Below are 6,000 nucleotides of genomic sequence, written 5' to 3' on the forward strand. Positions count from 1 at the left end.
TGGGTCAAAAAGGATCTAGCTGTGATTTATGACATAGAGTGTTCTACCTATGTTTTCCTCTAAGAGTTTTATAGTGTCTGGCCTTACATTTAGGTCTTTAATCCACTTTTAGTTTACTGTTTTATATGGTGTTAGGGAGGGTTCTAACTTCATTCTTTTACATGGAGCTGGCCAGTTTCCCAGCACCACTTATTGAAGAGGCTGTCTTTTCTCCATTGCATATTCTTGCCTCCTTTATCAAAGATAAGGTAATCATATGTGTGTGGCTTTATCTCTGGGCTTTCTTTCCTGTTCCTTTGATTTATATCTCTGTTTTTGTCCCAGTACCATACTATCTTAATTACTGTAGCTTTGTAGTAGAGTCTGAAGTCAGGGAGCCTGATTCCTCCAGCTCCGTTTTTCGTTCTCAAGATTACTTTGGCTATTCAGCGTCTTTTGCGTTTTCATACAAATTATGAATTTTTTTGTTCTAGTTCTGTGAAAAATGCCAGTGGTAGTTTGATAGGGATTGCACTGAATCTGTAGATTGCTTTGGGTAGTAGAGTCATTTTCACAATGTTGATTCTTCCAATCCAAGAACATGGTATCTCTCTCCATCTGTTTGTACCATCTTTAATTTCTTTCATCAGTGTCTTATAGTTTTCTGCATACAGGTCTTTTGTCTCCTTAGGTAGGTTTATTCCTAGGATTTTTGTTGCAATGGTAAATGGGAGTCTTTCCTTAATTTCTCTTTCAGATTTTTCATCATTAGTTTATAGGAATGCAAGAGATTTCTGTGCTTTAATTTTGTATCCTGCTATTTTACCAAATTCATTGATAGGCTCTAGTTTTCTGGTAGCATCATTAGGATTCTCTATGTATGGTATCATGTCATCTGCAAACAATGACAGTTTTACTTCTTCTTATTTGGATTCATTTTATTTGTTTCTTCTCTAATTGCTGTGGCTAAAACTTCCAAAACTATGTTGAATAATGGTGGTGAGAGTGGGTAACCTTGTCTTGTTCCTGATCTTAGTGGAAATGGTTTCAGTTTTTCACCATTGAGAATGATGTCGGCTGTGTGTTTCTCATATATGCCCTTTATTATGTTGAGGTAAGTTCCTTCTATGTCTAATTTTTTTATCATAAATGGTGTTGAATTTTGTCAAAAGCTTTTTCTACATCTACTGAGATTATCACATGGCTTTTACCCTTCAGTTTGTCTATATGGTGTATCACACTGATTGATTTGCATATACTGAAGAATCCTTGTATTCCTGGGATAAACCCCACTTGATCATGGTATATGATCCTTTTAATGTGCTGTTGGATTCTGTTTGCTAGTATTTTGTTGGGGGTTTTGAATCGATGTTCGTCAGTGATATTGGCCTGTAGTTTCTTTTTTTGTAAAATCTTTGTCTGGTTTTGGTATCAGGGTGATGGTGGCCACATACAATGAGTTGGGGAGTGTTCCTACCTCTGCTACATTTTGGAAGAGTTTGAGAAGGATAGGTGTTACCTCTTCTCTAAATGTTTGATAGAATTCACCTGTGAATCCATCTGGTCCTGGGATTTGTTTGTTGGAAGATTTTTAGTTACAGTTTCAATTTCAGTGCTTGTGATTGGTCTGTTTATATTTTCAATTTCCTCCTGGTTCAGTCCGAAAGTTGTGCTTTCCTAAGAATTTGTGCATTTCTTCCAGGTTGTCCATCTTATTGGCATATAGTTACTTGTAATAATCTCTCATGATCTTTTGTATTTCTGCAGTGTCAGTTGTCACTTCTCCTTTTTCATTTCTAAATCTATTGATTTGAGTCTTCTCCCCTTTTTTTTCTTGTTGAGTCTGGCTAATGGTTTATCAATCTTGTTTATCTTCTCAAAAAGATTTATCTTCTTCTTTGTTTATCTTCTTCTTTGCTATTATTTCCTTCATTTTTTTTCCATTTATTTCTGATCTGATCTTTATGATTTCTTTCCTTCTGCTAACTTTGGGGTTTTTTTGCTCTTCTTTCTCTAATTGCTTTAGGTGTAAGGTTAGGTTGTTTATTTGAGATGTTTCTTGTTTCTTGAGGTAGCATTGTATTGTTATAAACTTCCCTCTTAGAACTGCTTTTGCTGCATGCCATAGGTTTTGGGTCATCGTGTTTTCATTGTCATTTCTTTCTAGATATTTTTTGATTTCCTCTGATTTCTTCAGTGGTCTCTTGCTTATTTAGTAGAGTATTGTTTAGCCTCCAGGTGTTTGTATTTTTTTACAGTTTTTTCCTGTAGTTTATTTCTAGTCTCATAGCATTGCGGTCAAAAAGATACTTGATACGATTTCGACTTTCTTAAATTTACCAAGGCTTGATTTGTGACCCAAGATATGATCTATCCTTGAGAATAGTCCATGAGCACTTGAGAAGAAAGTGTATTCTGTTGTTTTGGGATGGAATGTCCTAAAATATCAACTAAGTCCACCTTGTTTAATGTATAATTTAAAGCTTGTGTTTCCTTATTTATTTTCATTTTGGATGATCTGTCCATAGGTGAAAATGGGGTGTTAAGGTCCTGTACTATTATTGTGTTACTGTCAATTTCCTCTTTCATGGCTCTTAGTATTTGCCTTATGTATTGAGGTGCTCCTATGTTGGCTGCATAAATATTTACAATTGTTATATCTTCTTCTTGGATTGATCCCTTGATCATTATGTAGTGTCTTTCCTTGTCTCTTGTAATAGTCTGTATTTTAAAGTCTATTTTTTCTGATAGGACAATTGCCACTCCAGCTTTCTTTTGATTTCCATTTGCATGGAATATCTTTGTTCACCCCCTCACTTTCAGCCTGTTATGTGCCTCTAGGTCTGAAGTGGGTCTCTTGTAGACAGTATATATACCCGTCTTGTTTTTGTATCCCTTCAGCTAGTCTATGTCTTTTGGTTGGAGCATTTATTCCATTTACATTTAAGGTAATTATCAATATGTATGTTCCTATGACCATTCTCTTAATTGTTTGGGGTTTGTTTTTGTAGGTCTTTTCCTTCTCTTGTGTTTCCTGCCTAGAGAAGTTCCTTATGCATTTGTTGTAAAGCTGGTTTGGTGGCGATGAATTCTCTTAGCTTTTGCTCATCTGTAAAGGTTTTAATTTCTCCATCAAATCTCAATGAGATCCTTGCTGGGTAGAGTAATCTTGGTTTTAAGTTTTCCTTTCATCACTTTAAATATGTACTGCCACTCCCTTCTGACTTGCAGAGATTCTGCTGAAAGATCAGTTGTTAACCTTATGGGGATTCCCTTGTATGCTATTTCTTGCTTTTCCCTTGCTGCTTTTAATATTTTTTCTTTGTATTTAATTTTTGATAGTTTGATTAATATGTGTCTTGGTATGTTTCTCCTTGGATTTGTCCTGTATGGGATGCTCTGTTCTTCCTGGACTCGACTATTTCCTTTCCCATATTAGGGAAGTTTCCAACTATAATCTCTTCAAATATTTCTCAGTCCCTTTCTTTTCCTCTTCTTTTTCTGGAACCCCTATAATTCGAATGTTGGTGCATTTAATGTTGTCCCAGAGGTCTCTGAGACTGTCCTCAAATCTTTTCATTCTTTATTCTGCTCTGCGGTAGCTATTTCCACTATCTTATGTTCCAGGTTACTTATCCATTCTCCTACCTCAGTTATTCTGCTATTGATTCCTTCTAGAGAATTTTTAATTTCATTTATTGTGTTGTTCATCATTGTTTGTTAGCTCTTTAGCTCTTCTAGGTCCTTGTTAAGTGTGTCTTGTATTTTCTCCATACTATTTCCAAGATTTGGGATCATCTTTAATATCATTACTCTGAATTCTTTTTCAGGTAGACTATTTCCTCTTCATTGACTTGGTCTGGTGGCTTTTTATTTTGCTTCTTCATCTGCTGCATATTCCTCTGTATTGTCGTTTTGCTTAACTTACTGTGTTTGGGGTCTCCTTTTTGCAGGCTGCAAGTTCATATTTCCTGTTGTTTTTGGTGAATGCCCCAGTGGGTAATTTTGGTTCAGTGGGTTGTGTAGGCTTCCTGGTGGAGGGAACTGGTGCCTGTGTTCTGGTGGATGAGGCCAGATATTGTGTTTCTGGTGGGCAGGACCACGTTCAGTGGTGTATTTTCGGGTGTCTGAGAACTTATTATGATTTTAGGCAGCCTCTCTGCTAATGGGTGGGGTTGTGTTCCTGTCTTGCCAGTTGTTTGGCATGGGGTGTCCAGCACTGTAGCTTGCTGGTCGTTGAGTGGAGATGGGTCTTAGCATTCAGACGGAGATCTCTGGGCGTGCTCTCGCTGATTGATATTATGTGGGGCTGAGAGGTCTCTGGTGGTCCAATGTCCTGAACTCGGCTCTCCCACCTCAGAGGCTCAGGCCTGACACCCAGCCAGAGCACCAAGACCCTGTCAGCTACATGGCTCAGAAGAAGAGGGAGAAAAAAATAAAATAAAATAAAATAAATTATTAAAATAAAAAAATTTAAAAGTAATTTAAAAAAAGAGGTGAGCAATCAAACCAATAAACTAATCCACCAGTGATAACAAAGGCTAAACACTAAACTAAGATAAACATAAAAATCAGAAACTAGTCAGTCGTATACAGCAAACCGCAAGTCTACAGTTGCTCCTAAAGTCCACCGCCTCAATTTTGGGATGATTCGTTATCTATTGAAGTGTTCTACAGGTGAAGGGTACATCAAGTTGACTGTGGAGATTGAATCCGCTGCTCCTGAGGGTGCAAGGCGAAATTTCCCTTTGTCTTCTTTGTTCCCACAGCTCCCGGGGCTCATCTTTGGTTTTGGCCCCACCTCTGCATGTAGGTCGCCCTCTGGTGTCTGTTCTTCACCCAGACAGGGCAGGGTTAAAGGAGCGGCTGATTAGGGGGCTCTGGCTCACTCAGGCCGCGGGGAGGGAGGGGTACGGATGCGGAGTGAGCCTGCAGCGGCAGAGGCCAACGTGATACTGCAACAGCCTGAGGAGCACCATGTGTTCTCCTGGAGAAGTTGTCCCTGGATCACGGGACCCTGGCAGTGGCAGACTGCACAGGTTCCCAGGAGGGAAGGTGTGGATACTGACCTGTGCTCGCACACAGGCTTCTTGGTGGCTGCAGCAGCCTTAGCACCTCATGCCTGTCTCTGTTCTCCACACTGATAGCCACAGCTCACACCCATCTCTGGAGCTCGTGTAGGTGGTGCTCTGAATCCCCTCTCCCCGCGCACCTCAAAACAATGGTCTCTTGTCTCTTAGGCAGGTCCAGACTTTTTCCCGGACTCTCTCCTGTATAGCTGTGGCACACTAGCCCCCTTCTGGCTGTGTTCACGTAGACAACCCCAGTCCTCTCCCTGGGATCTGACCTCTTAAGCTTGAGAATCAGATCCCAGCCCCCACCTGCCCGGGCGGGTGAACAGAGAAGCATCTCAGGCTAGTGAGTGCTGGTCAGCACCGATCCTCTGTGTGGGAATCTCCACTTTGCCCTCCACACACCTGTTGCTGCGCTCTCCTCCATGGCTCCAAAGCTTCCCTCCCGCCCACCCCCTGTCCCTACCAGTGAAGGGGCTTCCTAGTGTGTGGAAACTTTTCCTACTTCACAGCTCCCTCCCACTGGTGCAGGTCCCATCCCTATTCTTTTGTCTCTGTTTTTCCTTTCTTCTTTGGCCCCACCCAGGTACGTGGGGAGTTTCTTGCCTTTTGGGACATTTGAGGTCTTCTGTCAGCGTTCAGTAGGTGTTCTATAGGAGTTGTTCCACGTGTAGATGTATTTTTGATGTATATGTAGGGAGGAAGGTGATCTCCACGTCTTACTCTTCTGCCATCTTGAAGGTCCTCCAGCGGGCTTAATATTTTTTCAGGTATTTTTAACAACCATAATGTTCTTTTCATAGTTTAATGTTATTTTCTAAAAGGTTTTATATACACAAAATATAAATACATATAATATAAATATATATGTGTACATATATATATACACAAAGACACCTACATATATATATATATATGTAAAAAAACATGATTAAATGATTAGATACAA

This window comes from Stenella coeruleoalba (genome assembly GCF_951394435.1).
Source record: "Stenella coeruleoalba genome assembly, chromosome: 1".
NCBI lineage: Eukaryota > Metazoa > Chordata > Mammalia > Artiodactyla > Delphinidae > Stenella > Stenella coeruleoalba.